Genomic DNA, 20,640 nt, shown 5'->3' on the forward strand with positions numbered 1-20,640 from the left:
CTACAAAACCAACCTTCACTCATCAGGGAGCGTTTACCATTTAAACTTCTGAAATGATTCCATCCTGTTCAATAAATGATCAGTGATTTTAATTCAGAGTAATTTTCATGTGAATGTGCTTTACTGGAGGCATCCATGTTTGTCAAAGAACACTACTGCCACCTACTGGTTAGTGACGTCACGGTGCGGTATCGGCTGTTGATCAAGTCCCAGTGCTGTATCTGGTGTTTGTCACAACGCGCTATTATCCAAGTCATCTTGAAAACATTCTCCTTCCAAATGTTGGCTACATATTACGGGTTTTTTCTCTGGCCAGAAGTTCGATGGCAAATCCTCCCTCTTCAAGTTGGCGATCCAACGACCAACCCGTCCGTGGAGGATCAGGAATCAGAAAGGTGGAATAACTCTTTTTTTCACTTTTACCCAATGTATTCCAGCATCCAGCTGCCATGCACGTGGGCATTGTCAGTTTCACTATAGCTCTGGTTAGGGGTGTAAATCACATCCATCATAGCGATTCGATTCAGTATCGATTTCCTGACCCAACAATTCGATTTTCGACACTCAAGAATACACCACGATATCACGATATGATTCGATTAATTTGTTTTTTTTGTGTTTTTTACACTTTACAGGCTAGACAATGTTTCAAATTTGAAATAAATCAATGAAAGCTGTAACATCGTTATGCTTTTTTTTTTTGAGAAACAACAGCAAATAACAGAAGTAGAAAAGTTGTACTCCACCTATTCCTATTAAAACCTCATTCACTGAAAAATAATACCCCTGCGTTATAGATTCTAAAAGGCCTTGCATCAAAAAACACTGCACAAAATCAGTGCAATGAAATACCTCGGCTCCAGACGTCCCGCCCCCTCCACAGACGCTCGCTAGCTGACCGCAGACAGTGCCGCAGACAGGAGGCCGGCTTGTTTTGTTTTTAGGACCCAAATTGCGGAAAACAACTCGTGAAGTTTGACCCGCTATAAGAGCGAGGTGCGCGAGAACGCTGGGATCCTTTTTCCACCTGGATCTCCGCTCTTTTTGGCCCTCATGTCCCTCCGTCGTCGGACTAAACTCGTCCCCACTTCCTCGCCGCCTCGGCCGTATCTAGACCCACAGCGTGTAGCGCAGACCACGCTTCAATATTGAGCATAAATCAAAAATGTCTGCATCAAGCTCACTGCGACACACTGCTGTAAGAGTATAACCAGGAAGCAAGGTAGGAGGGCAAAATAGGTTTAGCGCCACCGCAGCATGGGAGGGAGAATTACACCCAGGAGCAAATGGATAAAAATAGACTGGAGGAAAAAAAAAAAACATGAATCGACTCTCTTGCGGACGTATCGATGCATCGGATCGTCGGCTGTTGGATCGATGCATCGATGCAAAACGATTATTCTCTGGTGAATTCCAATGGTGAAGTCCTCTGGAAATCTTCAATAATTGTTGTTGATTGCAGATGTGTCTAGTAGTTCCCATTGATTTAGCTTGTAAAGCGGGGAGAATGGCGCTAGGCTTACCGCACCGTGACGTCACTGCTGGAAGATGGCAGGAGGGAGGGGCTACTATATTTGGGGGGAAAAATGGCCGCTCCCAGACTCCGTGATCGCGACGAAAGTTTTTTTTTTATTAACACTAAATTCATTAAATTATAGTGAACATACACACACAATTTTACTTTCATTTAATATGAAAGTAAAATTATTTGTTAAACTTGTAGTACAAAAAAAAAAAAAAAAAAAAAAAAAAAAACTACAATCCAGCTTCCTACTTTAAACTAATTATTCTAATAAGGTTGAACTTTCCTTGTTTTGCTGTCAAGGTTTGGTTTTAAACTTCAACAGTAGGAACCTCATTTGGCTTCAGCCATTATTTGTATTGAAAAATAGTTTTAACAGAATCACATAATCCTTACCTATTAAATTCCCTTTTTACCCATCAGACTGAATGTTGCTCCAAAGGCAGGCGGGGGGGCAATAATGGACCCATTTGTCCAAACGATTTCCTGACACACCCATTAGCCAAGGATAAGAGGCCGTTTACCATCCCTACGTCTCTGCTTACCCAGGGAGAATAACTTTGGCAGCGACGTGTTAAAACTAGGAGTCAGTGCTAGCTTCTCATGCAGACTGTAGATATTCTAACACGGGTTTGGAGTCAAAGTCTAACGTTTGACAGAGCATCAAATCAGGAGTTACTAAAAAGTTCAGCGTGTCTGAAATGTCAAAGTTATTCCGGTTCAGAAAATGATTGTATGCGACTGAAATTGTAAAGAGGAAGAAAACAGGATGAGGTTTAAAAAGACAATAAAAGTTTGATCTGTAATCAGATCTAAGCCTCTACTTTGCAGGATTTATTTCGCTGTGATTACAGCTCAAAGAATATCAGGAGGATTACATCCTTAAACTTGTCTGGAAACGGAAGGTGAACGCCGGGCATACGTTGTGCGATATTTTCAATCATTGCACGCAGCTAAAGCTCAAACTGTACAATGAAACCACACGGTTTTAACGTTTTGTTCTCACACTGTGCGACCTGATGCGTTGATGCCATCTACCTGTTTGTCTAAAAACCACACGTCGGACTCAGCGCCGAGAGATGGTGCTGGTGGGACTTGTCAATCTGGAAGAAGAACTCTTGTTTGCACATGCGCAGTGCTCGAGGTTCCGGTATATCGGCTCGTAGCTCTGCTTCAACAGCAGGATTTGTCTACGAACATCTCGCGACGGCTGAATTAATTTCAAACGTGTGATCTTTCTCCTGACGTTATGATTCTTGACCGGGCAGCGGTCGTTAGAGGCTGATCGCCCCTCGTTACCCCAGTATACGACACGACTCAGTACCCACGATGAGGCTGAAACTCTTCCCAATAGGAAAAATCCACACACTACTGGAAAACCGGCCCGTAAAGGGCAAAAAAATAAATCATGAAGTATATGCCCGGCTTAACCAGACGATTCCAGCACATGAATTTATTTTGATCTAAACTGAAAATGACCGGACCAGCATGAGTCCTGGACTTGGAGCGTTGGATGAATCACTCAATAATCCTTGAATGCTCGTCCAGTTTTTCATGATTGGTTCAATAGTCTGTACATCTATACATCCGACCATGGGCACAGTCACAGTGCTGCTCTGGTCCAGGGATTGGCAAACATCAAAGTCTACCTTCATCTAATACTGGAGGCCAATGTGTCCTTTTTTTGATTTCCTTTTCAAGATTTCTACAATGGAGCACAGTTGCCTTGTAGCAAGAAGGTCCTGGGTTTGATCCCTGTCATTCTGCATGGAGGTTGCATAGTAAAGTTCTCTCTGGGTACCCCATCTTCGTCTCAAAGCCCAAAAAACATTAGCCTGATAAACCAGACTAAATGTGAGATTAAATGTATAATTTAGACTGGCCCCGATGAATGAGACATCGGAAGATTGTCGATGAGAAGAACCCGTTGTTTTTCAAAACGCTGCCTGTGCCTATTGGCCAACGCTCTGACCAATGAGCGCAACTGACTGTGACGTAGTAACAGCGACAGGAAGTGTGGTCGGTAAAACGACAAATACGTCCTTCTTAAAAATAAATGAGCATAGAGCCATCAGAGCCAGCGGTCCGTCACAAGCGTCACAAGCGACTATGTGGAGAGAGGGCCGCTGCAGACGGGCTAACGTTAGCCCTGGCTGCCATTAGCCTCGGAGCTCCGCTGGTTGCCGCGGTCCTCTCAACTTCGGAAATAGTTTTTTTTTTTTTTTATTACGCATTAGGAGGTGGGAGCGAGGTGGGAGCGAAGCATTTATCAGCACAGGGCCTCAGGGAAGACGACGGTTTCTATTCAAAATACAGTCAAGTGACTGATTGCTTCCGAGGGCCAATCTGGATGGGCTTAAAAAAAACAAAACAAATGTTCATTAAATATTCCAATAAAGAGCCACGCTGGGAGCCGATGATACCAAACTTATTTTAAGGCCGGGTTTGAAATTAGCTCATAAAAATATTGTTATGTACCTGATCAAGGATACAAACAGTTGAATCAGGGTTCCTACAGCATAAGGCAAGTTAAATTCAAGACTTTTTAATGCCACTTGAAATAAAAATTCAAGACCAAATTCACAAGAAACACAAGAAAAACCTGCTTGCGACAACTTAACCCAAAGGTTTATTTTAACATAAACCACTGCACTAATGTTTCAAAGTTTGAAAAGCTTCCCATACAGGAAGAAAGCTAAAAACACACAAATGACAGATATATTTGAACAATTATTTAACTGAATTCACAAACTTTGTTTTAGCAGGGAACAAAACAAATCAGTTTTAAAGCCCCAACATAACCAGTGCTAAGTCTTTTTTGCAGCTATTTTTCTTTGTATGTTTCATTTGGTGATAAGTGGAGGCGTTGCAGAGACAAGGGTGGAACTAAACTGAGAAATACCGGCTGTTTCTCTGTAACTCCATTTTGACGCTTTGTGTTTCGTGCTTCGCATGTGCGACTCCACTGCCTTAATTCCCATCGTTCTGAGCTTGAATGACTTCTTGCACTAAATCCACTGAGCCTCATGTATGTTCCCTGGTTTTAGCCGTGGAGAAAACTCTTGGCTGGAGACAATTTTGGTTACATTTACACTTGCTCATATTTTCCAGACAAAAAGTTAATGGAGCATCTCCCAAATGTCCCGGCCAAAACAATGCTTTTATTGGTTCCGCTATCGGGACGGAACCAACAATGGCGAGCCGTTTTTTTTTCAATTTTAACGTTTTATTTAGATTACAAAAATAAATCGTAATAAAAATAATCCTATTTATGATGTTTTAAAAATTAAGACCTACGAAAGACTGATTGAAGACATTTTAATACCAATTAAGGCCTTAGTTTTATTTTGAAGAATTCAATGCCTTTTAAGACTTTTTAAGGACCCGCGGGAACCCTGCGAATTGAAAAATGGCTCCGAACTAGGGCTGAACGATTTCACCAAACATCTTTATTGCACTTATTTTCTGATAGAAACGGGGAAAAAAGGATTTTACAAGACTACATGTTGACAGGGGAGTGGTGGCCTAGTGGTTTGGGCATTGCGCTCCGAATCCAGAAGTTCTCCAAGCCCCACTCCCCCAGACTGACATTCTAGGTCCCTGAGCAAGACCCTTAACCCAAATACTGCTCAGACAATCTGACCCCAACATTGGGATGTCTGTGCCCAGGCTAATAACAGCTAGCATTAGCTTTAGAGCATCTACAAAAGATTTTAATGAAGGCTAAAGATAATATAGAGTCAATTATTTGGTTATAAATAATACCAGTTTGTTGCCTCCCAAGAAAACCTGAAAAAAAATATGAAAGAATGAAATAAAAATGGAAGTGTTTTAGCTTAGTTTTCTTATCATTAGCTCTGAAATCAAGTTTGTTTTTAAACACATCAAGTAACATCTTCAAGAAAAATTTAAATTTCTATTATGAAAAAATATGTGTTAATGCCTAAATACCTCTTATTTACACATAACATGAGCTGAATTATCCGGGAATTTTTATTACTTCCTCGTTACGGAAACAACTGTCCTAGAGCTAGCTTAGCATGTAGCACCGCTCCACATTTGGGGTTTTCTCATGTCCATCTGCCTTCTGTGGAAAATTCCTCCTTTATCTTTTTCTTCTCAATCAAAAAGAAAAAAAAAGAACTTAACGTTTTGACTAATCAATGTGCTTGCAGACTTGCAGTATTACGGTCCATTAAACTGCAGGAAGCAGACAGGCTCAGCCTTTTTATTGAAAGAAAAGTGCATTCGGTTTAGCCAAACAAATGGGTTGATTTATATCCATTTGAATAAAAATTACCATCTTTATTGTATTCATCAAATCAGCTCTAGAGAAGAGCATCCTGACCTCATTAAGCATTTTGGAGAGTAAAAACATTCAGGGGGAAGTTAAACCAACCATCAAACGCATTTATGCTCAAAGACAACCTGAAACATCAGGCCCAGCAGCTACAGAACGGCTCTGATGACAAGCAGCTTAACTGGGAGGCTTGTAAAGCAATCCATCATTTAAGAGGTTCAGAGTATACCGTCACATTTGGCCTCATCAAGGAATAATAGTCGACTACGATCAAACATGCCGTAAATTAACAGCGACAATTAACTGGCTGCTGTGCTAAAGAATGTCATGGAGTCCTAATAAAAAAGAAAAGCCAATGTTAAAAAGATCTGATGTAAAGTCTCTTTCTCTGTTAGGCAGAAGACGTTCCGCCTCGAACCAATGGCCAGACCTGTCCCAACAACAAAGACATGGGCTAAAATACAAACGCCACCAACTGTTACTGCATCTCAAGCTAAGATCTTTCTCACACCATAAAGTGAAGGACGCGACCGACGGGTTCAGAATATATACAGAAACAGGACTGATTATTTAAGGCAGACAGGATTGAACTGGATTGGATGGCGTAGTTCAGTCAGCACATGGACACTTCAATTATTCAAGTCATTACAGCCTGAAGAAACAAAGGCTGGGCTGGTTGGACAGCTGAAACTCGAGGACGGAGCTCGGTGTTTGGGTCAAGGTAGCGACAAAGGAAGAGACGGCTCTGGTGTCTGAATAATGAGGTCATATCTAAGGCTTCTTTCCCACTGAATTAGCATTAGCTTCTTTGCCATTAAAATCTCAATTTGGCTCCCTTCCTGCTTACAAAGAAAAGCAGAGTCTGATCCCCTCGCCGGCAGCTCCTTGTCTGGTCATGCCATCACGCAGGGTTAGCGATGTCACCAGTGCGACAGAAATCAGGAGAGTAAACAATGGAGAGCAGCATAGAAGGAGGCCAGGGCGTAGTTGGTGTACTTTTTTGTTTCACTCCATTATCTGTCTGAATCCCTCTGACCAGAGCTGCTCCATGTTTATCGAATGTAAAGAGAGTTTCTGCTTGTTAGATCAGAGGCAACTGGCGTATAATTTCAAATTAGTGCGTCAACCCAGGTCTGACATTCCCATTGCATGGCGACTGGAGCCGTGTCGTTTGAAAGAGATCTTAACCTGGGTCACCTGCCGAGTTGTCTAACCCGGGTCGGTGAGCCGTTCCGACTGCCACTAAAAGCAGATTGTTCCCAGGTGTAAACGAGGTTTTACATCAGCGGGAACGGTGTATAAAATTTACAGGAATTTTATTCAAGACCTGAGAAAACCACAGCTGGTCCAAAGTGGGCACTGCTGGGTCAGAATACACAAATAATCCCAGATAGCAGTTAAACCGGCGGTAGAAACAGAGTCAGAGATCAAGCGAGATTACTTTGCACATTTACGGTTACTTGATAATTTAAGATTTTAAAGAGGTAATAACCTGGTATTTCATTATACAATCTGGAAAAATAAAAAATAAAACTAGAATTTGAATCAACTGAGAAAACAGTAAGTTTAATTTCTGTGTTTGCTTTCTTGTATCAAATTTCTATTTACAAAATGTGTTAGTTTTCTTTTTATTTCCATCGGGGGGAAAAACAACAACTATATGCTTTATCTTTTTAAGCCTACCTTTTAAAGTAGACTGGGTGCTCCATCATTCTTGCAAGCAAATTACTAGAGTGGCTCAGGCTATCCTTAGACTGCTGGAGGACATGAAGTTGGAGCTTGGCCTGTTTTTCAGTGTAGTCCTGTTTCTCTGACTGTGACTAACTGGATGTGCTCTCTTCATCCTCTGACATGGGAGCTGGCTCGGAGCTCGTCTGCCTGGCTGTGTGGTTCCTGGACGGGGCCGCCTTTTGCAGTTGCCTTTTATATCTATGCTTCTTTTTCTATCTCTGCTTCTGTCTCCTTGAACCCCAGTGGGCCTCAGCAGATGGCCGCTCACACTGACCTGGTTCTGCTGGAGGTTTCAGCCTGTTAAAAGGGAGTTTTTCCTCTCCACTGTCGCTACAAGCATGCTTAGTGTGAGGGATTGCTGAAGAGTCAATGAGTCGATGCAATCAGCTGGTTTTCCTTAGATAGAAAACTTTGAATCAATCTGACTGGATGATCTGGTGAACTGGAAAGTGCCTTGAGATGAAATGTGTTTTGAATTGGTAATATAGAAATAAACTGAATTGAAAAAATGCACTCCTAAAGTAAAGCCGTTTCTGCAGAACAGACTGAATCTCTAACAAAGCCATTACTTTTACGACTCAGCAGCTCACAGAAAAATAACTCATTAATTGAGCAGACACTTCAGGGGTTCAGTTTAAGCTGCAGGAAGTTCTTTGAAATGACAAAAGGCTGCCTGTCAAAGCACAGACAACAGAAATAAAACAACCCAACAGCATGTTAAAGCAAACAGCAGCGCTGGACTCCCTACACAGGTTTACAATCAAACGTTCCACATACTAGTTGCAGTTTAGTCTGGAGCAGAGAGAACGCCGCATACCGGGTCATCCAAGGCGTTTCCAGACAGTCCCTGAACCGACGGCCTAGGTCTGATTTGCATGGCTGGCTTTTGTGGCAGGAAACACGATGAGGAGATGTGAATATGCTGTGAAGTAGGGAGATAGTCAAATCCTTGGTCCTGTGCAGGCTGCAGTTCAACACACCAGAGCTGATTGCATTATTAACAACATCAACAGGAGCTCTGTGTCACTGCCTTCCAGGGTGGAAATTACAGTGTTTTCCAGCTTTCTATGGAACACAGGACAGTTTGGGAAGAAATGGGGGGAGATCATCATCAGGAGTAATTTCCAGATCGCTGCAGCAAACCTTCAGCGAACGAGTTTAGAAACATGTGGGTGGAAGCTTCTTCCAGGAGGAGGCTTTTACACCACATCCTCTCTCCTAGTTAAAGGATGAAGGTAACCTCCTAGCTTCTCTCCCACTCCCTCTGGTAAGAGGAACCTCCAAGATCGGCTACAGAACGCCATAACAACAGGGATCAAACACAGATCAGCCCACAGTCTCTTCCTACACCGCCGTGTAAATAAAGGAGCAGGCCAGCTGACAGGTCTGGCTAGATATGGACCCCCACCCCCCATTTTTAAATAACCCCCCTATGAAAATGCATAATAAAAGTCAGCTGCAGATCACCTTACATATCCTAATAAGTTTGACTGTATTTCTGGGAACAAGTATCTATGGAAGAGGATTAGGGCCAGTGGAAAAAAAAAAAAAAGTTAACTGATTTTAAATTTTATTTCAGTTTAGTATGGGAAAAAGGTCAGAATTCAGAGGGGAGAAAACCAGTCAGAATTCAGAGGGGAGAAAACCAGTCAGAATTCAGAGGGGAGAAAACCAGTCAGAATTCAGAGGGGAGAAAACCCAGTCAGAATTCAGAGGGGGAAAAACCAGTCAGAATTCAGAGGGGAGAAAACCAGTCAGAATTCAGAGGGGAGAAAACCAGTCAGAATTCAGAGGGGAGAAAACCAGTCAGAATTCAGAGGGGAGAAAACCAGTCAGAATTCAGAGGGGAGAAAACCAGTCAGAATTCAGAGGGGAGAAAACCAGTCAGAATTCAGAGGGGAGAAAACCAGTCAGAATTCAGAGGGGAGAAAACCAGTCAGAATTCAGAGGGGAAAAACCCAGTCAGAATTCAGAGGGGAGAAAACCAGTCAGAATTCAGAGAAAAAAAAGTCAGAATTCTGAACATTTTTCAGTTAATTAATGTGTTCCATAACGTTTTGGATGATTAAATGAGTCATTTCAGGTTGAACAAAGGTTTTCTCGGCCGCCCTGGTGGTCTGTGGGGGAAATACCGCACTTGCAATTGCAGGAGCCCTCGGCCCGCACCCACAGGTTCAGAAATCTCGTGCATCACGAGAGTCGGTCTTGCTTTACGGCGAGAACTGCTACACGCCCCCAGTTAAAGGCATGCTCGTTGCTAGCGCAGTGGCGATATTTGTGCAGTTATCATGGCGGAACCAGCGAGAAAACAGCGAAAGCCCATGTCGGAGCAGGCAAGAAAGAGGAAAAGGGCTCTGGACAGAGAGAGGAGTCGTTCACGGGTGAACATCGGGCAAGCTTTTTCCGAATGGCAAGAGCTAAAAGAAAAAGAAGGCTGCAAGGCTGACGCGGACCTCACATTTCTGCTGATGCGATTGTAACGTTGGAATGGTTTCTCTCTCTCTGTGTGCATGTTCATACTGTCTGCTAAGCTCAAAACAACCGCACCTGGCTTGACGGAGAAACCAGGAGAACAGCTGAGCATATTTACGACAGTGCACTTTTACTTTCGCCCTCTGGGGGGAGCCTCGCTGGAAAATCAACACCGGTTGCATAGTATACCTTTAATAAGATGCATATTCAAGCTTTGACATTTGTGTTTCACTTTGCAGAAAAAATGCTCATAAGGTTCTGAGCAGCTGTCTCACTGTGTGGTGTGGAGGCTGCAGCGCCTCAGACTGGAAGAAGGTGAGAACAGCAGAGAGGATCATGGGGGCTCCTCTTCCCTCCATTAAAGACATTTCATCCCAGCGCTGCGTGTCCCGAGCCCATGACATCATCAATGACCCCCCACCCCCCCCACCATGGACTGTTGTCCCTGCTGCCCTCTGGGAAGAGGCTTCACAGCATTCAATGCAGGACCAGCAGGTTCTGCAGCAGCTTCTTCCCCACCGCCATTAGACTGATGAACTGTTGATAAACTAAATCATGTCACAGACTCTGCATCACACTGGTCATATTAATGGGCTTTTTTTGCACCATGTCCCCCCCCCCCCACAATGTTTACATTTCCTCATTGCTGAACTTTAAGAAATGGAAGAGCTGAACAAAACGAAATTTCAATTAAATTTGTGTAATTCTATAAATGATAAAAGAACCAAGTAGCTGAACGAGCTCTGATGAGCGATAAAGATGTTGGGCAGCTATAAGAGCGGCAGCTGTTTCTTTCACACAAAGTACAGCTCAGTGAGGCTCCACTCAGCACAGCGTTGCTCTTAATGGGATTTCACAACGTCAGTATTCTGCTGAGTCAGCATTGAATGCTGCGCCTGCTGTAGCCGCTGCTCCGAGTACAGCCGGGGCTCCCAACGACGCATTTCTGCGACTGCTGCATGAGAGACATAATGTAATGGGATTACTGCGAACCGGCGCTTCGCTTTCAGGTACCAGAGAGGTGATGAGGGCTTCAGCGACAGAAACAGGAGGATCCTGCTCATGTTGGGGCTACTCACCTCAGACAGACTTATGTCAGACTTCCAACACTTTACGTTATAAACACGTCAAAATTTTTATTAAAGGAAAAATCCGATCAGCAAGAAATTATCATTGGATCGTTATCTACAGCTTAATATGTTCACGGTGATTTAATGAATTAAGCATAAATCAGTAAAAAAATAAAAACAATCATTTTCGTCGTGATCATGCCCAAATATAGTAGCCCCTCCCTCCTGCCATCTTCCAGCAGTGACGTCACGGTGCGGTAAGCCTAGCGCCATTCTCCCCGCTTTACAAGCTAAATCAATGGGAACTACTAGACACATCTGCAATCAACAACAATTATTGAAGATTTCCAGAGGACTTCACCATTGAAATTCACCAGAGCTATAGTGAAACTGACAATGCCCACGTGCATGGCAGCTGGATGCTGGAATACATCGGGTAAAAGTGAAAAAAAGAGTTATTCCACCTTTCTGATTCCTGATCCTCCACGGACGGGTTGGTCGTTGGATCGCCAACTTGAAGAGGGAGGATTTGCCATCGAACTTCTGGCCAGAGAAAAAACCCGTAATATGTAGCCAACATTTGGAAGAAGAATGTTTTCAAGATGACTTGGATAATAGCGCGTTGTGACAAACACCAGATACAGCACTGGGACTTGATCAACAGCCGATACCGCACCGTGACGTCACAAACCAGTAGGTGGCAGTAGTGTTCTTTGACACACATGGATGCCTCCAGTAAAGCACATTCACATGAAAATTACTCTGAATTAAAAACACTGATCATTTATTGAACAGGATGGAATCATTTCACATTTAAAGAACTTTCAGAAGTTTGAATTCTGAATATGAGCGACTTTTCCTTTAATCACTGCAGTTAAAGACACCAAGTGTCTATCCTGAAAGTTTTTTAGGTTTTCATCTAGAAGCCTAAACAGAATTCAATCACTGGGTTTTTGTTTTGTTTTTTTATTCCTACTGTAGAGCGAACTATGTATAGCATAAATATCTGCCGTCTGTCTCACTGTACTGCAAGGTAGTTGTCGCTAAAAGCTAGCATTTGGCCACACTTCGGATTCTACCGCGCCCCATGGAGGACAGAGTTTAATGGGATATCAAGAGTTCGCAAAATTAAATTGAGATACCTATGAACAGGAAAATTGGTGCAACATCACCTCGAGGTAAAAGATGAAAAGCAGCCGGTTAACGAACTTACGCAATTCAACAAACTTCCTGCGAATTCTCTAACAAAAATTTACATTAACAAAGTTAAGGGAGGAAAACACTCGAGCCAATTTAATGAATCAGAGGAGGAACATTTTGTTACGTTTTTTCCGAAAATGATCGACTGGAAGCTTAAAAACAAACGGGGCGGGGGTGACCTTTGAACTGATCCACATCCGTTACAGGGAGAAGAAGCTAGCCGACAGACGCCTGCTAACTCTTCAGCGTTACCTGCATCAGCACAGGTGAATATTTCTGACAGCTGGGAACAAACTTTTAGTCTTTATCTTTCTTTATGAGTCCGTTTTATTTATCTGTGAAACGCCAACAGAGCCTGTTCAATCATTTGGGGCTTTCAACTCCCTCCGTCATGAAAAATGCAGGATTTCTCCTCTTTTAAGTTGGTGGCCTTCAGAAAATTTCAAAGTCAATGCAGAGATCTACATCCTTTAGGGAAAACACATCCATACGTGTTGTAGTAATTCCAGCTCCTCTAATTATTGATAATAGACGCTAAAGAGGTTTAAAATGTCACTTGATCTTTTTTTCTCTTCTAAATTAGCTAAATGTTTCATGGGGGTTCTTCCTCTCAGAGTCTCATTCGAGTTAATTAGGAGGACAGATAAATATATACATCTTTAATGCGTTTCTACTGATGTTAGAAATCCACCAATTAAGCCACAGAGATCTGATGCTGAGCTCAATCTAACTGCTGATGAGGGGAATCAGCCTCCTTATCTAATAAATGCATATAAACAGAATATCCAGGCTGAATTTATTACTAAAAGTTAAAACGATCAACCTTCTATCTCTGCTGAGCGTCCAGCAGACTGGCTAGATCCCACCGTCGCATCTATGGGATGAAATCTGTTCCACTATTGTGAAAAGCTAAGAACACGTCAGAAAAATGGAAATTTAAGAGGAAAAACAGGCGATCTAGTGTTTTAATCAAAAAATGCTGAATTACATTCTCCTATCTTCTTAAATTTCAGGGCTCGATGTTAACCGTTGCCCGATCGCCCGAGGCAAGTAGTTTTTATTGTTGGGAGAGTAAAAATTTCATTGCATTTGCCCGCCAGGCAAACCACTCAAAGTTATCACTCAAACTTACTTTAAAATCGCCGACATTCGCTGAAAACGACCCACAAGCGTTGCCGGCGCCATTTTTTGTTGTTTTGTACACATTCTGGCGTGATTTCAAAAAGCCGTGTGATTTTCCGCCAGATGGCGTGATTTTTGTCCGGCACGAGTCAGACACATTTTTTTCAACTTGGCAGGCTAAAAACAACAAGGCTATTTCACCCACCACCCAGATAACCCTAGATTAAAAATTATTTGTCAGGGAAAATTACCATAATTGTATGTTAAATTGGTGACCTGTTATGTTATTATTATTATTATTGTCTTGTTGCTGCATTTATTTTGTCAGGGAAAACTAATCCTGAGTCAGTTAAAAGTCAGGGAATTCTGAAATGATGTCAGACTGTGGAAATCTGGTCCGTATTTTCCAGTTTCGCCGATTGAAACGATCCATTCCACTATTTTGCGCCAGTGTTCCCCTGTTTTGCATTTTTATTAAAACTTACAGTAATACTTGCACCTTTAACTGTTTACGGTTTTACTGCTCACTGTGCAATTTCAGATTGCTATTCGTAATTTTGTCCAGTTTGTGTTTATCTCTTAATAAACAGGTAAGTTTGTTGTTACCAAGCATTGCGTTATATTCAATCTCACCTAATTTAGCTGGCTAGATGTTATCAAGAGTACTAAAACCCTTTTCAACATGAGTCTTACAACTAAAGGTAAATACTTTAACTTAAATACATGCTCGGATAGGCTGGTATCGGCCAGTATCGGATCGGAAGTGCAAAAACCTGGATCGGGACATCTCTTTATATATATATATATATATATATATATATATATATATATGTATATATATGATGGAACGGTTTATGAAAACCGTCCGAACCGTTCGGTTCGACTGTCTCGGTTCGGTTCGCGTGTGTTGCGTTCGGTTCATGCGCTGCTCCTTTTTCTCATAGGCGAAGCGTTTACACTCCAGAGCAGAAGGTGGCGGTACTGCGACCAAAGCCAACCACCAGTAGTAAACAAGAAGAAGAAGCGAAGCAGCGTAGCCGGGTGTAGCAGAAAAAAATCAGTTGTGTGGAGAATTGTGTGGGTATGGCGAGTGGGAAAGAACAGGAGTTGGAAGACGCGCCAGCAGCACTTTATAGGTCTGCTGTATGGGACCACTTTGCATTTAGAGTGACCTACGATGACGGCGGAAAGAAAGTTGGGGATAAAAGTGCAACATTGTGCAAGCATTGTGCAACACGTTTTGTTTATGCTAACAGCAACATGACCAACATGTCATGCTAACCCCGAAATCCCTCATACTCCGTCAGCGCTCCGCCCCGCTGCGCTCCAGACCGGCTGCTCAAAGCAAAGCCTACAGCCTCCGCTGTGGCTCCCGTCCGCTCCGCTCTGAGTTCCTTGGAGATGGTAGAGGGCATGCGCCAGATGATTAAATTCAAAGCAGCAAAACATACGGAAATGATCCAGGGTTTCCACGGATCATAAAAAATAATTACAATCCATTATTTTTTGGGGGATTTTTTTCATTAATTTCATAAATTTTTATGGGATTTCGCTGTAACAATCAACATGTATCAAACCGAACCGAAAACCGTGAACTCAACTTGCAGATAACACTACAAAATCTGAGTTTGTAGAACTCAAAATCTATATGTCAAACTCATAAAACAAAGTTGATAGAACTCAGAACTTAAAGGTGAAACTCAAAAACCTAAGTTGGCAGAACTCAAAAATCTTTGTAAACTCAACCACAGTGAATTTAAGTAAGGAAAACTCAAAAAACCAAATGCATCACGTTGCCTAGAAAATTTAAGTTCTGTCAACCTCTATTTTTTTTCAGTGCATGATCTGCTTATCTGTTCTCCATTTTTCATTTGGATGAAATAATAGCTGCATGAATCATGACAGCAGACAAGATAGAGGAGAGCAGGAGGCGGGGTTACCAATCTACTCGCTCTGGAGAGCAGAGTTCGCTGCTTTTAGATGTTGTCTCCAAAGTCTCCAGTAGCAGAAAAAAGTCTCTAGATTTGGCGCTAGGAGCTTTTTAGAAATCAAAGTGCTAGAGGGGTCTGAAAAGTGGCTAAATATAGCGACTAAAGCGCTAAGTTGGCAACACTGCTCTTTGCATCGTTTGTTTTCAAATGGTCTGTTTGGACCTTTCTGAACATGTGCAGCAAATGGACTGATCCAATATGGTGGACACTGAAGGGGGGGGGGGGGGCTGAGACACACTTAGCATTATCAGCGTTCTGATGGCATTTTAGCCATTTTTTTAATCAAAAACATAATTAATGTGCACAAATAAGGAATAGTAGAATTAACTATACATATAAACAGAGTTTTATGGGGCCCCCAGGAACTTGAGGCCCTGGGCAACTACCTAGTATTGCCTAATGGTAAATAACCCCCCCCCCCCCCCCTCCTAACACTTTAAATAAACAAAAAAACCACTTGTTAGCCAGCAGCTTTAGACTGATTTAAAGATGGAGTCTCTTTTTCTTCATGTTTGTCAAACAGAGTTTGGAAAGTTTGTGTTTTATGGTGTCAGCAAAAAATGACTTCAGTTTAATAATAAAACAACTATTTTAGAGTGAATAACCAACCTGGGAGCTTTAATGAGGATCATAAACTTACCATAGGTGAACTAGCCTTCCGACCAAAGCATCCAGGAGAAACAGAAAAACCTCCCCGGGAAAAACCGGGCACTCCAAAAACCCGCAAACTCTGTCTGGAAAGTGTTAAAAACAAAGATGGAGATCGAGTAGAAGAGACTGTCTGGTTCGGAAGGGAAGAGAAAAAGTGAAATGACGGTGAAGCGGAGCTAGCGAGCTGCTCGGCTCCCTCCTTCCTTTGTTCCTGCTGCTGCTGCTGCTCCCTGGATTTATCACCGCCGTTCATGTGTCCCTGACTGCCGCTGATTGGCTGCACCCTCCGGATCAAGACAAGGTGAGTGACGTCAATTTCCCCCAGAACAACAGCCCGCTTCCGGTCACCGCGTCCACAAAATAAAACATATTTTAAAGGAATGCAGCTCAGATAAGGGAATGTTTCTTTATAATATGGATTATTAAAATTATTTAATACTATATCAATACATTTTTGCTGTGTTTTTTCGTTTGTTGTGTTATTAATTTTAAACCCACCTTACTTTGTGTTTTATTTTGAAGGAAATCTTTTTGTGTTTCCTGTTAATTTCTAGGTGTTTAGCCTGCGGTAGGGTGGAGGCACTTCATGCCTTACATAGTTTGATTCTGACCAAAATCAGGATATTCTTTTACTTCTAAAAGTAATGTCATTAAAAATATATCTATTTTCATGATCTACTTCTATGGAAGAGGATTAGGGCCACTGGAAAAAAAAAAAGTTAGCTGATTTTTAACTTTTGTTTCAGTTTAACATGGGGAAAAAGTCAGAATTCTGACCTTTTTCTCAGAATTCTGACTTTTTTATCAGAATTCTGACTTTAATCTCAGAATTCTGACTTTTTTCTCAGAAGTCTGACTTTTTTCTCAGAATTCTGACTTTTTTCTCAGAATTCTGACTTTAATTTCAGAATTCTGACTTTTTTCTCAGAATTCTGACTAAATTCTGACATTAAAAAAGTCAGAATTCTGACTTTTTTCCCATACTAAACTGAAATAAAATTTAAAAATCAGTTAGCTTTTTTTTTCTTCCGTATACTTCTGTCTTCTCAGTTTTAACATAAATTTAATTTAAAACTTTTATGGGTTAGTAAACAAACACAGAAAAAAAAATCAGTTTACAGCAAAAGATAAAGAATAAAAGCCAGATAAAGTGCAACTAAATCAGAATGTTAATCAGGGGATGAGGTGTCGCATACATGTAAAGTAATTTTAATTAGCTTGCAAACTATTCTATTCATTGTTTTGTTTCTTTCATGGGCGGTTCTAGACAGGGGCCAACAGGGGCCAGTGTCCCTGTAGATCATGTCCTGGCCTTTGAATGTCAGGTCATCTAAACACAGTTTATGCACTAAATATAGATAATCATTGTCAACCATCCGGCCACTGTTTTTCATTTTTTTAATTTGCATATGTTTCATCTTTTGCATATGTTCATTTCAGGTAGCTGTGGTCACACTATGTATTGTTTTAATTCTCTAGTTAGGATTATGACCCATTTTTGGGTCCTTTGATCAACCAGGATAGAGTCCTTGAGATCCACCATGAAAATGAAACTAAACAATAAATATTTATGTCGAAGTATTTAAGGAGGAACTTAAACTAAAAGTTTTCACTAAGTAATGGAGAAATCCAACTACACTGGTTGTCGGTGCTGTTTGTAATATCATTACACCCCCAGTTTAATGATGTTGTAGAAACATTTCTATAGTCACCAATTATTTAGGTCATGAGTCAACTCTGACACCTTTTTTTTGGGTCAAAAGGCTGAAACGTTTGAGAACCTTGAATCTAGCTATTCATGTGTGAAGACAAAAAGCCACCAAAAGGATAATGAATTAAATTCAGTTTAATCTACATAGCACCAATTCAGCAAGACCCTGGGTTCAAGAAGACACAATTAGCCACAGAAAAGGAACATAGAAGCAGTGATCTATAAATACCTTCTATGTTAGAAAAGTTCATGGTAAATTAGTTCCACAGGCGGCTCTGTCTGTGAAATAAACAGTTCAGCAGATGATCTCTGAGCCAGTTGTCGTGCCAAAGGGGAGGAAAAAGTGAACACAGTAACTTGCAGTAAAAGCTGAGCCCAAGGCTGTATCTAGGAGAGAAACGGGACTAAACACTGAAAAAGTTGTTGACAGCAGCAGGCCAGCTGATGCCTAACATCACCCGGCCAGACAAAGATACCAGGACAAGAGAAATAACAAATACTACAGAGATAGAATGAAGCAGAGTGAGGAAAAGTGGTCTCTGTGTCCTCCAGCAGTCTAAGCCTGTAGCAGCATAACTATATAAATCATATAAATAGGAGCTTTATCAAAAATTTAAGTTTTAAGACTAATAAAATTGTTTTTTTTTTCTCTTCCCACAATAAGTGCAGGGTTTAATTCATACCAAACTAGATTTTAAATGTTATTTATTACTTAATATTGCAAATAAGTATAAAGAATTTGACTTTATATTTGAGCAATCGAATGTTAGATATTTCAGAAAAGATGGTAAATTTAGTCTAAATTCCCCCGACATAAACTTGTTAACCAGCCCTTAAATAACTTAATTAAAAATCAAGCTGAAGTTTTAGCTTTATTATCTAGCTGCATTGTAAATCAGTATCCTCCTATAGTTGGTAAACTCTGCACAGCATAAGGAGCATCCATTAGTCCCTGAACAGATGCTATAAGGCAAAAATACTATTTCAGGTCAGAACTGACACGTAGACTATTTCTTTTCATTTTGTGAGCCCTCCAAGTCATGCCACTCTGTGCAGTCAGCCATTTGGTCCGTATCAGACAACCAGACCCAGGTTTTTGTTTTAGCTTTATGCAAAGACCCCTAATCCGCTTTCTTCTTGAAAAGTAAACGAGTTTACCCGGTGAGCTGACCGACCTGCAATCAATTAAAAACAACAACAAATGGAAGGCGTTGCCCTAAACACATCAGGTACTGTATGTCTGGCCTATGAGTCCAAAACACGACGCTGCTTTTTCAGACCGTTTTGCAGTGAGTCATTAAAGACCCATTTCGTGATAAACATCCTTTACTTACTTGCAGAGTTGTTCCAAAAGATCAATAGCACTCTCATTCCTGTCCATTAAAAGTGAAGTCAGGAGACACTGGAGGCATGGTTATGGTGGGGGGGTTCATATATCTATAATCTGTCACAACAAGCAGTAAAGTGTTTGCTGCTCAGAGGTAGCTTCAGCTGAACATGACTCATATCTCCCAGGCTGTGCAGAATTTCTCAAGTTGTGTAAGGGCAAGTCTCGTGCATCTCTTTTGTGCTCTGAACAAAGTTCTGGCGCTGCGTGTGTGCCATCCTGTCAGCTTCTAGGGGGGGGCGACTTCAAGGAAACCTTCCACGCAGATTCCTCCCCAAGTCCTCTGGCAGACTTCCTTGCATCAGATGTTTTCATTCCCTGTCTTTCAGCGTGCCCCCCCCCTCTCTCAGGAGCTCCCCTCCCCTTCCTTATCTTTCTCACAAAGTAACTCTGTTTGCCTGTTTCTTCACAGACCTTACATGTCACATCTTTTTCACCCTTGGATTACTCATGGATTCTATTATGAACACATAAGGGACGTTCAGAGCTGGAATATAAAATGGAGGGAATGGCTGAATTTTCTGTTGACTGTGGATTTGCTTACAGAGCGACGTTAGAGAAGAGAAATCGGACAGAAAGAGAAGGCATCTTCTCTCAGTTGTAGGATTTTAGAAAGTACAGAAACCGACTTCCTGAGAACTTTGCTCTGAATGCTGAAAGGAAGAGCTTGAAGGACCTGAAGGACTGAAGTAAAGTAGAACCATAATTTTTTCATAGTAAACCTGTCCAGAATAAATTAAACTTTACAAATAAAGAGGTTTAAATCCACGCAAAGGAAATATTCCAATCTGCTGTGTTGAAGGCAAAGTAGGAGGAAATATTTGGACCCACTCAAGTTCAATCGAGGGTTTAAATCAAATCAAATAGGAAGGAAAGTTGTTTTTAGTTGAGTTTTACTTCTTTGTTTTTGTTTTGAATGTTACAACATTTCTAAGAAGATAGATCTGTTATGCAGCAGAGTTCAGTATTTAGAAACATGCCAGGCCCCCCCCTGCCAAAATATAAACTCTGGTATTGGTGTTTAATCCAAGCCAACAATTCCCTTTATCGACCCCCTTTCAGAGACATAGACAGGTATGGTAACCTGACTCCGCCAGATGGATTTGCTCCGCATATCCATCTCGAAACCTTCCGTTGAAGTAATTTTGGGAAGGGGCGAAAATACTGGTTAGCTGATTGGTCTATGTTGGTGATAGACGGGCCAAATAAACCAATCAGATCAAGGAAGCATATGACGTACTAACAGAGCGACGACGAAAACAACCACAAGCCAGGCTACTCTTGCCGAAACCAGTCGGGAGAAGAGCAAAAACATCTTTTCCTCTGAGAAAAGCCTCCAGAGCAGTGTTTTGCTCTTCTTTCAGTGAAGAAATACTCTGTAATTCCGATAAAACTTGCTCGATAGCCACGCTAACGCTAGTTTCATCGGCTGAAGCCGCCATGTTCTTTAGACTGAACTGTCGCGCTTCTCGTTGAGTCACAC

At 41.6% G+C, this 20,640-nt stretch overlaps 1 protein-coding gene across 1 annotated transcript in view; it reads right to left on the reverse strand.

Annotated features, from left to right (window-relative positions):
- The window catches only part of LOC119792567 (SPRY domain-containing SOCS box protein 4-like), a 42,585-nt gene extending 26,270 nt beyond the window's left edge, over positions 1-16,315 (reverse strand). Inside the window, exon 1 of the mRNA XM_038299272.1 lies at positions 16,049-16,315. The gene's annotated coding sequence lies outside the window, so the exon portion shown is untranslated. The remainder of the gene's footprint in view (positions 1-16,048) is intronic.
- Between the last annotated feature and the right edge of the window lie 4,325 nt (positions 16,316-20,640).

The sequence above is a fragment of the Cyprinodon tularosa genome, unplaced genomic scaffold (assembly GCF_016077235.1).
Source record: "Cyprinodon tularosa strain WSP-4 unplaced genomic scaffold, ASM1607723v1 ctg421, whole genome shotgun sequence".
Classification (NCBI taxonomy): Eukaryota; Metazoa; Chordata; class Actinopteri; order Cyprinodontiformes; family Cyprinodontidae; genus Cyprinodon; species Cyprinodon tularosa.